General features: G+C 40.1%; 1 long non-coding RNA gene across 3 annotated transcripts in view; it reads left to right on the forward strand.

The window, feature by feature from the left end:
* The window catches only part of LOC143842445 (uncharacterized), an 80,639-nt gene that overhangs the window by 39,658 nt on the left and 21,235 nt on the right, over nt 1-19,746 (forward strand). For 2 of the 3 annotated variants that reach the window (XR_013233142.1, XR_013233126.1), the window contains 3 exons: nt 3,190-3,261; nt 6,549-6,683; nt 11,446-12,232. This is a non-coding gene — a long non-coding RNA (uncharacterized LOC143842445). Of the gene's footprint in view, nt 1-3,189; nt 3,262-6,548; nt 6,684-11,445; nt 12,233-19,746 lie in introns of those variants that run through there. The other variant, XR_013233181.1, reaches the window with a different exon arrangement.

Raw genomic sequence — 19,746 nt, forward strand, 5'->3', positions numbered from 1 at the left:
ACCAAGTTGAGCTGAGGTGAGCATAATGCCTTCTTTGGAGGGTGGACACTATGGCATTATAGTCCACAGGTTCTTATCCTCCCCAAATCCCACCCTCTGTAGGGCTGAATCTGCACTTACTTTGTTTATTTCTGTTGAATTCAGATTGATTTGAGCTCAGGTCTTTCTTATTACTTTCCCCCGACTTGAAACAGAAAGTGTTCTGCACCATTCAGGGAGCTGAGAGAGGGGAGGGCGGAGGATTTCTCCTCTTTTGAAAGCCGGTGGAGAAGCAGCACGAGGGCTCTTTCTCTAACAAGTACGGGGAAGGGGGGGGAGGGAGCCGGGGGAGCCAGCAGCCTCTCAGAGAAGAGGCAAATCTCTGCCATTTCTGGAGCACAGATTCCAGAGAGAAACAAAGAAAAAATAAATCGTGAGAGGAAAGTTTTGCAACCAGGAAGAATTTGAACTGATGCCCTGACCAAGCAGGGCTTTTGTACAATGTTGGAGGCTTGACAGCAAGTTAGTTTGGGGAAAAGCAGAGAGCTGCTCCTTTAGTCATGCAATTTTAAAAATACTGAGGGTTAAAAGCACTCCAGGATATTGTGAGGAAAAGGTAGAGAAAATTTAAATTGCCCAAAATCAAAATGGAAATCTCATTCCATGTAAACTGTAGGGACTGAATTGACCTGGGATTGCAATAAAAGCTCCGTGCAGACTCCACCCAGGAGTCAGCCTACATCTCCAGAAACTCTTTCTTTCTTTCTTTCTTTCTTTCTTTCTTTCTTTCTTTCTTTCTTTCTTTCTTTCTTTCTTTCTTTCTTTCTTTCTTTCTTTCTTTCTTTCTTTCTTTCTTTCTTTCTTTCTTCTCTCTTCTCTCTTTCTCTCTCTCTCTTTCTTTCTAGAGCTTTTCCACAAGATTTTTCTGACTGTACATATACACCCATGGGATTATTTTCATCATGTCTCATGGATAAAGCATCAGGCCAGCAACATATATGTAATACTGTCTGCTGAGATCCCTAACTCAATCAGTTTTATTTGCACTAAAGCACTGGCGAGATTCATGCTAACCAATTACATAAAGCCCAAGTAATCTTTGAGAAAATAAAACTACCAGCTCCACAAGTGAACGGCTTCATGCTGAAGTTTGACAATTCACATATTAGAAGTTGATAAGCAGTATGATATTTTTGGTGGTCCTTTGTCGCGGGGTGGGGGAGGTTCTTTTATTCTGCGACTGTGACTATCCGTGCTCCACAGTCTCCCCTTATTATACCAACTTGAAACCTCAGACTATTTACGGCCACACACCTCCATGACATGAAAACTGCATTTATTACAAGAAGCTACAGGGATTTGTGCACCAAGCTCACCTCCTATGTGGGCTCTGTTCTCATTCAGTACAATCACATGTTGTTAACTCAATATGTACACTGAAAACAGCATGAATGGGGGGAACATTTAATCCTTGTTTTTCAAAATTACATTATGCTTTCCCTTTTATTTGCTTTTTTTAAATATAACCCCCTCTTCCCAATAGCTAGGAGCAATGATGCTGCCCACACCCTCCTAATCTTATTCAATGGCATTTCACATCTTAGCAGGGTAGAAGAGGGCATCTATGTAAATCTTCTTCCTAGGAGATTATGTGGGTCACCTTCAATCACCTTTCTGGTGTCCCTTGAAGAATTCGCTTAATCATAACCGATAAAATAAATGCCACACAACCCCAAATTAAATTAAAATCTCTTTGCAACAAGGAAGATAGCATTAAGACATATCCATCATGGTTCTCTGTCTCTGCGCGCACAGATAAACAAAGAGATTTATAAAGCTGGAATTATTGCCATGTTAAAACAGAAAACCAGCAATATTGAATTAAACTTTATATATTTGTCAAAGGCTTTGTGGAATGTAGTTAGAGACCATGCTGGGTAGACTTTACAAAGGCTCAACATGCATTACAGATAAAACACAAAATGTTATACTAAGCCTTAAGTAACAGAGCAACAAAATCAGTATATTCTGTGGCTACTCAATTGGCTCCTGTTGTGACACTGTAGGTAACGAATTCCTCAGGATTCTGCAGTAAAATTAGAGCTGGTTTGTCTTGCATGAGCAAAAGGGCTCTGTCTGAGCCCTCCCAACCATACCAGGGTACAGGAATTGTGTGGGAAAGTTTATTGCATGAACCACAATCTATGAACCACAATCTGCACTCCTGCAGAGGCTGCTGTGATCGCAGTAGCTCCTTGCATTAGCTCCAAGTGAAAGAAGACACTGGGCATTCTTACACATGGTGTTACTTTTTTGGTTATTAAAGAATCCAGCTCTGACAGATAGCCTCTAAGTACTTCTTTTCTATTGTATTATTGTGGCAAGCATGTAGCAGAAGTTCATAGTGCTTTAGCATGCGCCCCTGGAAAAAGTGCACAATGGCCAAAGGTTTTCATGGTGCTCTGCAATAGGGTGTAGGTTCTGGTAGCATTGGGAGCACTGGTCACTTATCGATAGTGATACACATTCTGAAATTAGTTTATCAAAATCCTAAACTGCAGCTCCCTATATAATATTGTTAATATAATTGATCAGATCATTCAAATTAATTAGAGCTGCTGATTTTATAGAGTTCCATGATATGCTCAACAGGTGACAGTCACAGGTGTGTAATTGGACTTGCAGTCAGATGTACACTGGTAGAGGTTGCCTTAAAAGCACTCATTGGCTAAGATGGAGGTGGGAGAGAAAGAGCTTCTGGTTTCCCTCCTGCCCGGCTTTTGCCAATGGAGCATGGAGCCAGACGAAAGGGGTAAAAGGCTCCTCTGGCAAACAGCAAGTCATATGCCTGTGTCCTAGCACATCTTGGGCATAATGTGCTAGTACTGACACATTTCCTTGTGCTTATTTTGTAAGTCAGACTGGGAATTGCCTGCAAAACAAGGGACCTTTCTCCTCTCTTTCCAAAAGCCTCATGGGATGGGGAGGAGGAATTATAGTTGTAAATGGATTGCCACTGGAAAGGAAAATGAACAGGTATAATGACAGCAATCATGATAATACATGATTTTAAAAATGAAAATGAATACAAAAACCAACAGAATAAAATTCCTCTCTCTCTTTCTCTCTATCTGTGTTTGTAAGTTGGGAAATGTTCATGCTCCTGGGTGAATTTCAAAGTTTCTTTTCTTCTTCTGTTTTTTTGCTTAGATGCTTGGGGATGCTCAGCAGCTATCTGAAACACACATGTTTGAAATGAATGAAAACCAAGAAGAACAAAAGGTGAGCATTACTTAGCAGCAGGTCTTTGATTAGTTCATAATTGTGAACAGTAGGAAGGCCAACAGACCACCAGACTTGTAAAAGGAACAACCTACCCATACCTTCTTTATGACGGAGTGCAGAATTCAGATGCAAGCTAGTGTGATATGACAATGTAACCTTGAAAGTTTCTGGATGGCACACCACCGGGGGACTGCTCAGCTCCAGCATAATGAGGGGAAAGTTTGTTCATGTGGAAACATACATATCAGATTTAGATGTTCTTTATATTTCAGCAAGGAAGATCTGCCTGTTCAAAACCAACATACAATGTAAGAAGCAGTTTTCTTCTAATATTGAAGACCTGTTTGAACCTCTGTAACCTAAGAGAGGAAGGGTTGATCCTCTTTCAAAATTCTATTGTTAACTTTCCTGTTACCACCCAAACTAAGTCTCCTTGAAAATTGGGACCCTTGGCTTGTTTTAAACATCATGTTGGGCAGGCAAACATCATGTTGGCTTGTTTTAAACGTCATGTTGGGCAGCCAGTTTGGTGTAGTGGTTAGGAGTGCGGACTTCTAATCTGGCATGCCGGGTTCGATTCTGCGCTCCCCCACATGCAGCCAGCTGGGTGACCTTGGGCTCGCCACGGCTCTGATAAAGCTGTTCTGACCAAGCAGTGATATCAGGAAAAGCGGCATATAAGAACCAACTCTTCTTCTTCAGGCAAAAATAATTTACCCAGGAATAGAGTCATATTTAAATTAGGTCACCTCATTTCCACATTCACTGATAGAATGCTTGTGCAGTACCCATCTGCACTATGGATTCTTTGTGTGCTAAAGTAACCATTTTGAAACCAGATGCTGGCACATGCAGAGCCTCATGCATGATTTCTTGTCCATCAAGGCTCACATTTCAGTCAGGGCTAAGTGTTGGATTGAAGCCCAAGCCATAGAACCATTACTAATCCAAATAATTTCTACAATATTTACAGTTGCAGGCACCTCCTAGGAATTATGTATTCTTGCTGCATAGGAATATTATTAAGAGAACAAAAACAGCAGCTGAGTGTTCTTTGCTGAAACAAGCAAGCAGCCACCATTAAGGCTCTCTGCTCTCTTCACCTGCAAATGTGTGGGCATATAATCTACTTGCAGCCTAGCCACAGAGGCTTGCAATATGCTATTTTTGTAACTTTAAGCTTTCATACTCTGCTTCAGTAAGGAGACTGAAGCAGATGAATATGATATATATTTGTAAATAATCTTTCCCAGTAAAGATTTTCTCCTTTATATCTCAAAGTGTTGTGAGTGTAGATCTGTGCCTCATCCACAAGGCTTAGTAATAAGTGCATACTTTCAAACACTCTGTTATTCTGCAGCTCTATTTCTCTGGAAGGACTCAGTACCAAGCCAAGTCCAAAAATCCCAACAGGCCTGATCCAACATGGCTTCTTTTTTGTTCTTATGTCTGCATAACATATGGATCGTAGGAATTATGTGTGTGATTTTGTGATTTTGTTTTATATGTGATTTTGTTTTACAGGGCAGGCTAGTTATAGATTAGCATGTGTATTGATTTCTGTTAAATCACTAGTGGAGACACAGATTACATTTGCCCACCACATTCTACCTCATGTAGGTCATATTGCATAGAAGCAGGGTTAGATTAAAGTCAAAGAGTTACAGTCTGATATTGTGTTAGTCTGTACCGCTTTAAAAAGAGATTAGATGGATTAATGGAGGATTGGTCTATTAGTGCCCACTAACAATTGTGATTAAAGGGAACCTCCATGTTTACAGGCAGTACACCTCTGAAAACCAGTGCCAGGAGTCAACATCAGGGGATAGCCTCAGTCTCTCTTCCCTGTTATTGGACATCTAGAGGAACTGGCTGGCCACTGTGTGCAATAAGATGCTGGACTAGATGGACTATTGGTATTATCAGAAGGGCTCTTCAGATGTTCTTATGTTTTTACCTAATGGAAGAAGGCCGATTTTCTTATGCCTTTCAATCAAGCTGGCCCCTCAACCCAGCAGAGAGCCAGCTTGGTGTAGTAGTTAAGTGCAGTCTCTAATCTGGAGAACTGGGTTTGATTCCTTACTCTTCCACATGCAGCCAGTTGAGGGACCTTGGGCTAGTCATAGTTCTCAGAGCCCTCTCAGCTCCATCTACCTCATAGGGTGTCTGTTGTGGGGAGAGGAGGGGCAGGTGATTGTAAAAAGTGGGCTACAAAAAAAAGTTCTTGTTTTTTAAAAATACAGTATTTGCTGGTGTATAAGACTACTTTCCCCCCCTGAAAAACATGCCTCCAGGTGGGGGGGTCGTCCTATACGCCTGGTGCACTTCAGTTGGGATAGACATAGCTGCCCATAGTGGCCCATAGTACCGTAATGTAATGTAACAAACTCTACATTTTGAGTGGAAATGTTGGGGGGGGGGTCGTCTTATACGCCCAGTCGTCTTATACGCCGGCAAATACAGTAGATACAAATGCAGTTATCACCAGGATCAAGTAATGGTGCAACTGTAGAACTGCAAGCAGTTTGCTATCATCTTTATAAAGATGATTAAAAACTGCACAGTTTTCTCCTTCATACTTGGTAGGGAAATGGTAGGGAATCCTGCCCAGTTGCCCCCCGGACTCTGTCCAGTTTCATTGCAGACAGTGGTAATAATGTGAAGACTTGAGATTCCTGCCACATGTGAATAAACACAGCACCGGCAGAAATCTCAGTTCAGGCACAACCCCAGTCACCTTGAAGCTTCTTTGACTTAGGTGCCCCACATTTCGCCTATTCATGCTTAAATGTTGTGGTCAGTGCTATCAGAATCATCTAACTGTTCTTTACTGGGTGTTATAGCAGCTGTGTTGCTCACAACCATGGCTGCAAGTATATATTCTCACAATCTTGATGCTGCCTTAACTAATTGCCTGTTTTGCATTTAAAATACTAGCTCTGGGTTACCTCATGAATTCATTTTTGCTTCCACCTGGATTGATTTCAAGTGAATCGACAGGACATTTTGGGGTGCATGTGAAAAGGCATCCTGATGCTGTTTAGAATAATAGTATTTGGAATGAGATATGACCGTGCCTTTTCTAAAGGAAAATAAATCTTGCAAGGACCGAAATTTTTTAAGGTTTTCGCAAAGGCGGCTTCTGAATTAAAAGGGAAGAAACGGGCTGCAGAATGAGCCGAATCAAACGACAGACATATCTTACCAGCAATTTTGGGGCTATTTACAATACTTTGCAGCCAGTAGGGGGAGGTCTGACACAGGTTTTCTTTTTTCTTTTGCAGACTCCAGTTCTTAATCTCCAGTCACTTTTCTGTCTTCCACATGAAGAAGAGCCATCTGAAGCAGGACAGATCTTGCTACCTTGATGAATCAGAGCTGCCACTCAAACCAGAGTGCTAAATAATATTAGCACAAAGGTAACCATTCAGCTATTTTAAATGGTGTCTTTTTAGCTGAAGATAAATGGAATGAAAAATAGCATTATATCTTAGTCACAGGTATCCTTATTCCTTGGCACTTTCCCAGGGCTTCCTCCTTTTTTTGGTTCTTTCAGTCACTTCAGTCGATTATAAGTTTAAACCTTTAAAAAAAATTCAGTGTAATAGCTGCTATGGAGTCAATCATCAGTTGAAATGGAGAGGATTTAAGGTAATTGTTTTATTTTAGTTTTAGCAAGGCAATTCACATTTTCTTTTCTAATAAAAAAGTCAGCAATAATTTAAATGGAACTAGGAATACCAATTATTGTTATCCTCTGCTACCTCATTTGTGAGAATTCTAGTGGATCTTATTCAGTCTACATTTTCTTCTGACCCTGTGTCTCTACACAGCTCCATTTACTTTTAAACATTATGATTATTGGTTTTTCTTATCATGGAGTCTCTGTACATATTATAATGTGTATATTTATACATGTATTTCAAATGTGTATAGGGCCAGAACAAAAAACAAACAAAACCACAAAGCCATTATAAATGCCAATAAGATTAAAATATCCATGTTACCTTCACTCTAACTTGACCATTAAAAGCTGACCCAGACTGAAATTACTCCATGTGTATGATTAATTGGTGGCTTTTGAAGGATCTATCTATGCATCCAGTGCCTATGAGACCCCTATAGACAGCATAGCTTGATCACTTCAGAAGGTGCTGATTGCCTTCCATATGGCTGTTGGGGGAGATGGCAAAACCAGTAACAGCATGAGTCACATATATATTCAGCTCACAAAACAAGGCATCTTTTGTGTGTGTGTGTATGTGTGTTGAGGCATTGAATCTGTTCCATCTCCTGACCTTCTCAAATTATGCACAAAACCAAATGTTTGGCAGGGTGTAGTATAGATATAACCTCACAACTCTTATGGAAAAGTTCTGAGCTTCAGCAAGCAACTTTATCATAATGCTTCCTACGTGAACTTGTGGCCCTGTCTCCAGGGTTCTTGTGTAGGTCAAACATAAAAGGAAAGAACCTTGCACACTGCTCTGAGCTTCATGGAGGAATGGATGCAATAGGTAAACATAAAACTAATTCACACTGTATGTATGTATGTACCAAATAAGGAAACACACTCATTTTTTAAGTCCTTTGTCGGTGCTTCTTGGAATGTTGAAATCTGCTGTGACAGGATAGCATGGAATGTTGAAGTGCCTCAGGTGGTAGGAAAGATCTTCTGGAGAACTATGGCCAGTCAGAATAGACTTTAATGTACTAGATGGAACAAAGGTCCCTCTGTACTCTGGATTCTTGAAGGCTTTTAAGTAGGAAATATATTGGTTTGTTGTCTAGTGAGGTGGTGCTGAAATGGGTGTAGATGTTTTGTGAGATTTGCAAACGGACTCTTTAATTGTACAGCAAAGGGAAGCTGTGATGGATAGACCTAAAACCTGGTGGAAAATTCAATTTGCCACAATCAGATAATAAAAAAATTAAGGCTATAGTCCTATGGACAATCACTTAGGAGTGCAGTAGAATCTAATTTTGGGTAAACATATCAGATCACCCTGTGTATACAGAATGCAGTGTTGGGAGTCTTGGGTAGCTGGATTCAAATCTAAGTGGCATATGATGGCCTCAGTAAAATAGAAATTAAAATGATCCAGGTCACAGGACTGGTGTGGCAATGAGCAAGCTAAACTTTCTGTATCAATGAAACTGCTGCATATAGTTAAAATGTTTGGTGTAAAATTGCTATTAAATGTACAAAAATATTTAGCCAAGAACTATTATATACATATTGTTAACAAATTATATTTAAATACATTTACACATTTCCAGTACATTCATATTAGCATTCTTTTGAGATTAGTGAAGGATACATGAGATGAACCAATAACTAGAAGCCACTACTCATTGTTAAAGGAGCTGGTTGTGTCCTTTCTTTTTCATTCCCACTTGCAAGAATACCCTAAAACCAAAATATTTCAAACAATAACCAATGCTATCTTTATTCCTCATGATTAAATTGCCTGTAATTGATTAACCGAACAAAAATTGATTAAACTAAAAGTGAGAGCAATTCCTACCCTGGAAGAAAGGGTAGGAGACACACGGTGATCACAATACAGAGTTAAGTGTGCTGGAGCTCATTGATTTCAATGGATTTAAGCACATGCCCCCTTGTGCCAGTGGATATAGCACTCTGCATATATGCAATGGATATAGTACAGTGCACAGAAACCTAAGCAGGCAGTACTTGGGAGAAGGAATGCAGTCACCCAAGCATTCTCACTAATTTTGGCTGTGTTTTAGGTAGGAGCCGTCTCTCTGAAAGAATGACAGTGGTCTGCAACCAGTGCTAGGGAGACTGCCTCTCTACAGCTAATGCGCCTTGACTGAAAAGCATTATTCTTATTTTCAAATCCTACTTCTGATATGAAATTCCAAAGTGGTTTCCAAAGACTGAGGACACTGAGCACTGCTAAAAACGCCAGATAACAATTTAATGTAAAACTAGCATTAAAACCCACAATAAACTTCCAATCACAAAAAGGCCATGGGATCAGTCTTATAAATGAAAACTCATTGTTAAACCTCATAGTTTCCAAGCTGTGGAATACCGGCCGTGAAGTGGCTGTGGAAAGGCATGCCAAAGCTCAGGGAAAGCTACTGAGGATGCCTTCCTCATCCTTCCCTCTTAAAAAATTCACGCCTGGAGCAGGACCTCTCTGGATGATGAGGATGGTTTACAGCACTAAGCTTTATAGCATGATTAAGATAATGGGGGAGGAGAACAGAACAGTATATCTGAGCATGTGCATAACATCAGTTTGATTAGAGTTTGATGCTCAACTCAGAAGCAAAACAATAACTTGGACGTAAAGCAATAACAGCAGTGCTGAAGTAGCTTTCCAAGAGGAATCATCACAAATTATAACCCTTTTATCACAAAGAAAGGAAGGAACTGGTCTGCCCAATTTAGTGGAAACATTCTCATCGCTAGAGATCTGTTCTCACTATACATCTTTCCACTCCAAAATGAATGCAGCCAGCCTGGGCAGCACAATAGGAGACAGCACAAAAATCTCATTCCTTGCCAAGTCCTTTTATGAAGTGGCAGTCAAGTTTGTTTTTGTCCTCCACTCCCCACCTCTTCCTTTCCCTTCCATTTATCTTCCCGGCCTCCTCTCCTCCTCTTCCCATTTCCCTTTGAGTCTCGCCTCTTTAAAAGTTTTATAATCATGTGCTGCTCACATATTATTCATGCAGGCACTTTATAAGATTCTTTTAAAACAGACTGTGAAGGCTGGAGTTCACTCTTGGGCAAAAGGTTTCTAAGGAAGGTGACTTTATTACTCAAAGAGGCACTGTGCAGAATATAGATAAACTCTTGTGCTGCTGGCTGACTCTTGGCTGCCTTCCTAGCATTACCAACACAAACCTCAGTCTTCGCTAACAAGTTCAAATGACTGTGGCGTATTTATCTCACACAAAACTCCTTATTTTAGCCATCCAAACAAGCTTTTATCCCCCCCTAGTGCTGCAGCTATGGGACTGAGATGAGGTGAATCGGCTGACTGGTATTGTCTAGGATTGAGGTACAGCTCTCAGCTGTTGTGTACCACATTATGGTGCCTGCTACAGAAATCTGCACAGATTCAGATAAGCCCCATCAAATGCTTTATAGATATGTTGGTAGATAGTGCTGCAGAAGAGTCATCTGTTGTGGTCATGCTGGCATCAGTGACTTAAGTATGGTCCAGGGTGGGGCTGGGGTTATTAGGCAGAATATAAAAGGCCAGGACCTGAATTGCTACAGGTGCCACTCATAGGGCTACCTGAAGAAAACTTCATTCCTCAAATAACAATCAGTTGGTGGTTCCTGGCTCCAAGTAGCTATGTCTAGCCTCACCCAGGGCCAGGATATTTTTTGTCCTGTGTCCTACCTGATTGAATGAGCTCCCAAAGTACATCAGGGCCCTGTCGGAGTTAGCAGAATTCCACAGGGCCTGTAAGACCTCTTCCACCAGACTTTTGCTTGGGGCCAAAGTTAACACCTATCTACCTATCTATTTATGGCCCAACCCACCCATCTGTCCATCTACTTATGTACTGATTAACTCCCAGACCCATCTGAATTTTGGGAGAATTCCAACAATTATACTAGACACTCTGAAAGTATCACTGCTGTTTTAACCTGCCATTATTTATTTAATTTTAAAAAATAATTTTGTCTGTTTTAATTTTGTATTTTATATAATTTGTATGCATTTCCCCCCCTCTAGTTTTCACTTCATTTTTTTTGGTTTGCCACCTCCCCCTCCATTTTCCCCCCAATTCTTTTGAGACGAGCTTTACCCAGATATTTTCTGGAAACTGATTCTGAGTTGGCTTTTTTCTTATGTGTAAAGTGTCTGTTTTTTGTCCCAACCTCTCCCAGCTCACTTTTGGATGATTGGACTGTTATCAAACCACTCCTTAACCCCCACTCCCACCCCCTGTGAAGACTAGTAGTTTAGTTTTTCTTTTTCAAAATGGTGCTAAAATAATGACATATGCCTCAGGTTTTCTAACAGGCTTAGCAAGTTCTCTGAATTCCTAATTCTCATTTTTTAAAAAGTAAGTCTCCCTTTCCACAGAGATATAAGGAAAAGGCATCTCTCTGGGAGGGGAGGGGCTAGAAACTTCTTTTTTTAAATACTGCAATCGTATATTGATTTTCTAATGTTTTTTAAAAAGGGGAGTGCTGCGATGCCTCTGATGACATCACCGATGATGACAGCACCCTACTTTGAAAATCCTCATTACTGAAGGAACATGTGGAAGAAACAAAGTGGCCCCATGACTGTGAAAATGCAGAGTTAAGGCACATGTACAGAAGAACCATGCCCAAACCAATTTCAGTGTTTGTGGAACTATTCCCAAGAAAACCAGGAGTAAGTTGATTATGTGGGAAAGCCTTAGTTTATCTGCTCTAGGTTCAGATTTGAATTTCATCTGAGGAGAAATCCATTTTTTGATAGAGCTGGCTGGGTGTGGGGAAACTTGATAGAGCTAAAGGAAAGAGATGAAAGGGTTTGGTGGATGGGGAGTGACATTATGAAGGTCCTGCTTCCCTAAATAATTCAGGATATCTGCTTTTTCTGGGTGAAACTGATTGCAATCTAGGAGCACAGTGCAGCATTCATAGGTATCACCCAGGTGGAATTAATTACTAGACATCCAGGAAAGGCTTTTGATAAGACTGCCCTTTGGTCTCCAAAGTTTGGTTGCTATATTATTTTATCTGCATGGTATGGCTAATCTTACCCTTTTGGTCACAGGGAATATACTCCCAAAATGGAGTAGGGCCCTAGGGACCATTTTCCCTTGTCCAGGTACTTCCTCTGAGGTTGGAGGAAAGTGCACTGTCCTAAAGAAATGCATAGTAGGGTTTGGTCCTCAAAGTACTTACCTCATTTTTGTTCTGTTTGGCTTTAACAGAGCCGTTTCCAAATAAACTGTTTTAAGATGGCAGTTGTGATCATGCCTGTGTTTGCACTTTTGCTCTGTTCTGAGAAATAGCAATGTATCATATGGTCTCTATTTAAGAAACACCACCCGCACCACAATGGTAGATGCTACTGTGCTGGTATTGCTCCTAGGTGTTTGCCATATGATTGACCCTCTTTGACTTATTCGGGTCAGGAAAGCAGCACGATGCCGTTCTCACAGGTGCAATGCCCATCAGATATGGCGATTTGTGCTAGTACAAGCATAACCCCAAGCAACTTGGTACCTTAAATGGTGTTCGTACCCATTCAGAGGACAAGATACTATATTGCACTGGGAATGATTTTTCATTGTGGGACTTTTTAATTTATGTTAGTTTGATTTCATTTGCAAGCCACCTGAGACTTCTAACCCATGAAGCACAACTTTCTCACCTCCCCACTCTTACACCAGTCTGAAATGCTATCTGAAATCCCTTTTTCTTTTTTTTTTCCTTCTTTTTTGGGGGGGAGGAGATATTGCAAATAGGAAGCTGGACCTGCTAGCCTGGACCCATGCATAACAGTGCCATCCTGAGCAGAGTGCACCTTCCTGCTTAGAACTGCATTCCAAAACGTGTTGAGCTACAAAGTGGGCTAGAACTTTAAAAACAATCAAATCAGTGTTAGTTTTCAAGTGACTCACAAATGTATAATAGGCAAAATGTATCTGAAGCACTGCCTTCCCGTTAATTTTGATCTCAGTTTGTCATGTAGCAGCTAAGGACACATCATCTGTTCCCATTGTTCCCACTGTTTTCAGTACAGCTGTTTCAAGGAACTGGTTTTAACATTTGTTCCCATATATTTGACAGCGTAGTGCAGTTTCTCCTTTCACAGCACTAAAACAGGAGAAGCAGAATCCACGAAACTTCTCCTTATAGCACAGTTATCGAAGGCAATCCTGTATCAGGATGAGAGAACCAGTTGAATGAAAGCAGGTTTGTATTTGCCATTTACGTAGTTCATTAAAATGATAGGCAATAAACGTTTTAAGAATAACTCTTCCTGTGCACAGTTAAAACTTTGAAAAAGTCAGTAGCTCGAAACTTCATCTGTGGCACTGGTGTGTTGTCATTTGCATTTTGATTTCTATGATTGAATGGAAAGCACTGTCTGCCCCTGCCAAATATTGCTAGCCTGTCAAGGGACTTCAGAAGGTAAAAACTGCCCAGAGCAGGCAGAATTATGAGGACTGCCATGGCACTGGAACCCATGTATCCCCATGTATTTAGTAATAAAAAAAATCTGTTGTTCTTTGGTCGCCAGGATTTAACAAGCCTAATCCCTAAGAGAGGTGATAAAAATTCATTAATCTAATTAAATACTTCTTATTGCCAAAGTGACTTTGTAGAGTAGCTTTGCTGAAGGATAAGTGCAGAGTAAAATAGAGTCCCAGCAGAGAAACAAATGTTAGACTTGAGCAAGCTAGTACATGCTTCATTAAACTCATAATTATCCTTTGGTTCTAAGTAGCTGATAATATTTAATGAGTATCTGAGATAATTTAAAGAAAATGTTTACTAATGAGAAACAAACAGTGGCTTGGAACACTGATATCTAGGGTACAATAACCATGTATCTTAGCTTATTATTGCATATGTATGCTTGTAGGATGGTGGTGGATGGATTTTGGCTCAGTAGATCCATTTTTGAAATCCTATGCATGTATGTTTCATGAAACATTTATCTCGTTTAAAGGTACTAAGATAGCTATAGTACAAGTAGAATTTCTCATGCAATCTTAAAGCTCATCTTCAGCACTAAGGGGTGGTGGTTTTATGCCAGTTTACTTGGTGAGTAAGAACTCTCCTTAGATTCCACCCCTTTTCCCCAAACTATAATTCCCATGGTTTCCTGTGAAGAACAAATGTCTTTTTGGTAGAGGAAGGCTGTGAGCTAGACATTTATTGTGTAGATACTAGCCTGGCTGGCAATGTAAGAAGGTGGGTGCTTCAAGAATCTCTCTCATGTCCCTTGTCATCATTATTGTTTAATCTGGCGATAAAGGTTCTAGGTATAAAGCTTAAGTAAGACATAAGGAGAGCCTCTTGTGGCGCAGAGTGGTAAGGCAGCTGTCTGAAAGCTTTGCCCATAAGGCTGGGAGTTCGATCCCAGCAGCCGGCTCAAGGTTGACTCAGCCTTCCATCCTTCTGAGGTTGGTAAAATGAGTACCCAGCTTGCTGGGGGGTAAACAGTAATGACTGGGGAAAGCACTGGCAAACCACCCCGTATTGAGTCTGCCAAGAAAACGCTGGAGGGCGTCACCCCAAGGGTCAGACATGACTTGGTGCTTGCATAGGGGATACCTTTACCTTTAAGACATAAGGATCAAAGGAATAAAAGTGGATGAGACAGATTACAAAATGAAAAGTTATGCAGATGACGTAGTATTAATAGTCATGGATACACAAAACTTGTTAATGGAAGATATGGAAGAATTTGGATCCCTTTCAGGATATAAAATTAATAGGAAGAAGAAACAAAAGGATAACATTTTTTTTAACACAAGAAGAAGATATAAAAAATACAGAATGTACCATAACCACTGATTCTATCAAATATTTGGGGATAAATATGACTGGGCAAAACTGTAATCTTTTAGAAATACGTAATTATCAGAAGACCTGGGAAAACTCATGGTTAGGTAGAATTTCAGCAATCAAAATGAACATGCTACCAAAAATTGATTTCTTTAATTTCAGATGTTACCTAGGAGAAAGAAAACAATGAGCTTTAAGATTGCATGAGAAATTCTACTTGTAGGAAAATGATTGTAACATAAGAAAGGAGCCATATGATTGGCAATGGACTTTTGAGAATATAGTTTATTTATTTATTAGATTTTTATACCACCCATATGTGGCCTTGTTGGAGTATACTGAGTCCTTCAAATTCTCCACTTATATCCCCAATAAAAGCTCACCATGCTAAGAATACCAGAAGTAAAAATGATTTTTTAATGTGCAACAATATGGTAAATGCTCAAAGACAACTCAAGTCCTGGCAAGATATTAGAGATGAAGGAATTAATATTCAGTGGTCACTAGATTACCACTCAGTTTCAAGGTTAAAGATCATCAGCACAGAAAGTGGAGTTTTAAGAGACATGACTAAGTTCAAACAGCTGATTACAAAACAAAAATATTATTTATTATGATGTATATACAAGTTATTACTTCACCTGGAAACCGGGGAAGAAGTGATAGATAAATAAATGGCAATAGTGGCTACAATCATTTACACAACAAAATTGAAATAAAAGTTTTTCCAAGTTTAGAAAAGTGGGAATGTAAACTTGCTGACTTTGCCTAAATACAAAAATAATGTATTTGAGACATAGATCAATTTTGAAATGTAAGGAAAAATTGGGGGCCATTCCGCACGACTTTAATGTAGCAGAAGGCTTGCAAATTGTAAACGCTGCTAATTTGCAGTTCCGCAAAACGTCGCACACAATCTGCCACACTCCTGAAACAGTCCCGCAAAAAGCGAGTCGTTGTAGCGCTTCTAGGGAAATCGGGAAAAGTGGATTCACCCTCGGAAAAGCGCTACACTCTTGCAAACAATGTGCAACACTAGCGAAAAAGACCTGTGCATTCCCATTGTTGTGGCTCCAACAAAGTCCCTCCCCCTGGCTCTCTCCTCTGAACTTCCAATGAAGTGATCGCCATTTTTTTTTCTCGGAGTAAGCAGAAAGTAACGAACCGGCGAGGCTTCTCCAGCTACAGTCCCTCCACAGAAATACTTTAAAGCTCCCCTAAGTCCCCAAGCACAACACAGCCCCGTTTGCAAGTTCCCTTTATTTTCGGCCAAAAATCGCGCCCATGCGGGGGGGGGGAATTTTTCTTTTCACTCGGGGGAATGTGGTAACGATGACTCGCTAGCTCACACACCAGCTAGATGGGTATCTATGTTAGGAGGAATCAAGGCATATTTGTTGCAACGTGTGTTTTTCTTTTTTTAAAAAAACCTGTTCTTAAAGGGAAAGGGGCTTTTCAGGAGCATGATAACAACCGCCCATTGGCTGACTGACGGCCAGGGGGGGGGAAAGCACAGAAAAAATCACTTCCTTTCTAGTGATTTTTGCGGGACTGGAAAACTGTGGGAAACGATTGAAACGCTACTGGATTCCACTACAAAGGCAGGTAAGCGTAATGCCGAGATTGCACTTTTAAAAATAGCGTTTCCGCTTTCTGGAACCAATTGGCAACATTGGTCCTTGTGCGGAAAGGCCCTGGGTGTTTATTATGCAAGCAAAAGATAAACTGAGGATGACAAAAAGTTTAAAATTACTTTTAAAATATTATAACGCATATAAACGTATTATATCTCAGAAACAGAATAAGTTTTTAATATAAAGGCATGAGAAAAATAGGTTTTGAACAAAAATAGTCTATAATGATTTTGATATATATTTATGATATGCTATGTAACCCCTCCTTCTTCCTTCCTGTTCCTTTTATACTGCTATCTTATTTTTTTAAATAGAAAATATTTATTTTAAAAGATCTCTCTCATTCCATATTGGCCAGGGATCCATTATATGGCTTTGAATTTGATCAGGAATTGCGCTGGTGCTCCCAGAAATAACCTTTATCTGATCCCCAGTGACTTTACCAAATTTTAATTAAGCAGCAATAATTTCCCTTAGTTTAATATGTCTCTGTGTTGTACACATCTAATAGTCATTCTAGAAAAGCAAAGGATCACTGCCAGTCTAGCTCTAAGAAATTAATGTTTTAAGTTTTAGCTCAAACGAATGGCCTTGTGCCACCTGAGCACACGAATAAGATGGTGCTGTTTAGGATTTGATTGTTGTTACCGACAGTTGGAATAGTAGAGCCAGAAGCTAATTACACCCGATTTCTGTTGGGAGAGTTTAAATATACAAAGGTATATAAAGAACTGGGCTGCTTAAAATAATACAATACTTTTAGTATGAAGAGAAACTATCGTGTAAGAAAATAGGACAGATAGCATCCTAATGGTCTAACTGTTGTTTGCAGTCATTCTGTCTGTTCAGGAGGCAAACACAGAGGACATTTGCTCAAAGGAGCAGGAATTCTCCAAGGAGCCAATCAGGACACTGGAGGAGATTATTTGACAAAAAAAAAAAACAGGAAGTTCCTACAGTAACTATGCTAAATGCACAACTCCTTTGATACCTTCCTCTGATGTTTCTGAATCATGCATACTACTGATCTTGTGTAATTCAATAGTTCATGACATTTTCTTTGGGTGATTTGTGGATTTTTAAATATTTAATTTAATTCATATAAAACTAATTCACATAAAGCTAATTTTATTTATTTATATAATTTCTGAGTTAACAGGCTACAGTGTTTGTAGGGTCTGAAATGACATTTCATCTCATGTGCAAAGGACATATTTCAGTGACAATAACTAATATTTGTATACATTGAACATCTTTACTGTTGACTAGATGATTAAAGGATTGCTGGTTTTAATCTGATACATTTATTGTGTTACATGGTATTATGTAACATCTTTCAATTCAGAATTTTGCCATTCAGGATCCATTAGGAATTGTAATGCAGCCCTAATTTGCAACAAGCTTGAATTTTTTTGATGAAATCTGGATCCCAAATATGGCTGAGCAGGTCTGGGCTGGTCAGTACCTAGACGAGACCTTGTATAATCTGATGTAAACCATTTTAGTTCTGTAATAGGAGGAAGGTGGGATCTCATAAATAACATCAGATTTTCAGACTCACATTTCTTCTTGAGCAGAATGTGAAATGAGAAACTGAAGAAACCAGATTTTATACCACATTGTTCATGCTATCATAGAAAGCTTTTAAATGGTTTAAGTAACAAATGCCTATTTTTAGGCCATACTGCAACCAACAATCTCTTGGACAGTGTAGAAAAGGAGGTATAGTACGTGCCCTATTTCAGACATTGGACTCATGGCAAACTTCCCCAGCATTATGAAAACAAGTCCAGCAAGTCCAAGACCCTCATCAGCATGTCAGACCAGGAGTTGGTTGGATAGCTAGATGGACAGTAAGCTAGTATTATCCTTAATCTGTCTCTGGAATCTAATACAAGCAACATACTGTCTAAGTCGGTTACTATATAAGGAATATAGATTTGCTACCTCCAGGTTGCGAAGTTCCTGGAAATTTGGGAGTGGAGCCGGGGAGAGCAAGGCTTGTGGAGGGGAGGAATATCAATGGGCCATAAGTTCATAGAGTCGATACATCAGAGCATCCATTTTCTCCAGGCGAACTGATCTCTGTAGTCTGGACACCAGCTGTCATTCTGGGAGATCTCCAGGCCCCAACTGTAGGTTGGCAACTGAGTGACTATGAAAGGAGACTGATTCATGAAGGATTATAACCATACTCACTATTCCTATTTCTAATACAGCATTTCATGGTAAGCCAAAAAACTAGGATAAACAAGTTCGTGCACTTCCTACATGCTTACAGGTTTCAGTAAAACAGGCCATCTATCTACCCAGCCATTGTTAGAAACACAGCACTGGACTTGATGGACTTTGATGTGGCAAAGCAATTTGAATGCCCCCCCCTTCTTTTACATTTGTTTCAGTGCTACTTTAAAGCAAGATATTAAAGCAAGGATCAGGTAAGATGACTTCTTAGCAACATTTGCAAGCTTTGCAAGCAGTTGATTGCCTAAAATTGGCGAAAGTGTCATTCTAACAGCTGTCTTTACTGTTTCTGAGAACAGCGCTGCAGATGTGTTATCTATTATGTCACATGAAAGGTGCCAGCCTAATAAGCAGGCATCAGTGTTTCGAAAGGAGGTCGCCTGTTCACATTCTGAAAACACAAGGCAATACACTAATGGCTTACACTCTGCATTTTGTTGGCAGGGAAAGATTCAGTGAACCATCTTAAAGTTGATTTCTTGTGTGTGTGAGAGAGAAATCAAAGCACACTCTCTCACTGCCGCTTTTAGCACTTGGAATAGATTGAGGGATACAATTACAGGTGCTTTGAAGGGCAGAGGTAAATGTTGCATTATGAATTTCAGAAAGGGGTGTTATCCCATCTTATGTGGTTCAGTTTGTGTTTTTATTGTCTAGTGGTGTCAAGACCTGCCTTGAAGAGATATGCTGAACCACCAGTGAGTAGCTTAGGCTGCAGCTCTGCCGCTGCTACTCCCATCAGCATCTTTGAGCAAGGATGTTTCACTAGCTAGGAGAATGAGTGAGGGAGAGGGCAATCCGATTGCTCGACAGACTGATGCAAGGGTGCCTATCAGCAAGTCCTCAGTCTGTTCTACTTCACCAAGCCCAGCAGTGTTGTGATCTATTGTCAGGAGGAAGATGACAGGATGCCTTTATTTGGTGGTGGAAAGTGCCATCAAGTCACAGCTGACTTATGATGACCCCTTGGAATTTTCAAGGCAAGAGATGTTAAGATGTGGTTTGCTATTGCCTGGCTCCATGACACCAGCTGGGCATTTCTTGGAGGTATCCCTGCCAAATACTAGCCAGAATTGGCCCTGCTTAGCT

Source organism: Paroedura picta, chromosome 1, assembly GCF_049243985.1.
Source record: "Paroedura picta isolate Pp20150507F chromosome 1, Ppicta_v3.0, whole genome shotgun sequence".
NCBI classification, from domain to species: Eukaryota; Metazoa; Chordata; class Lepidosauria; order Squamata; family Gekkonidae; genus Paroedura; species Paroedura picta.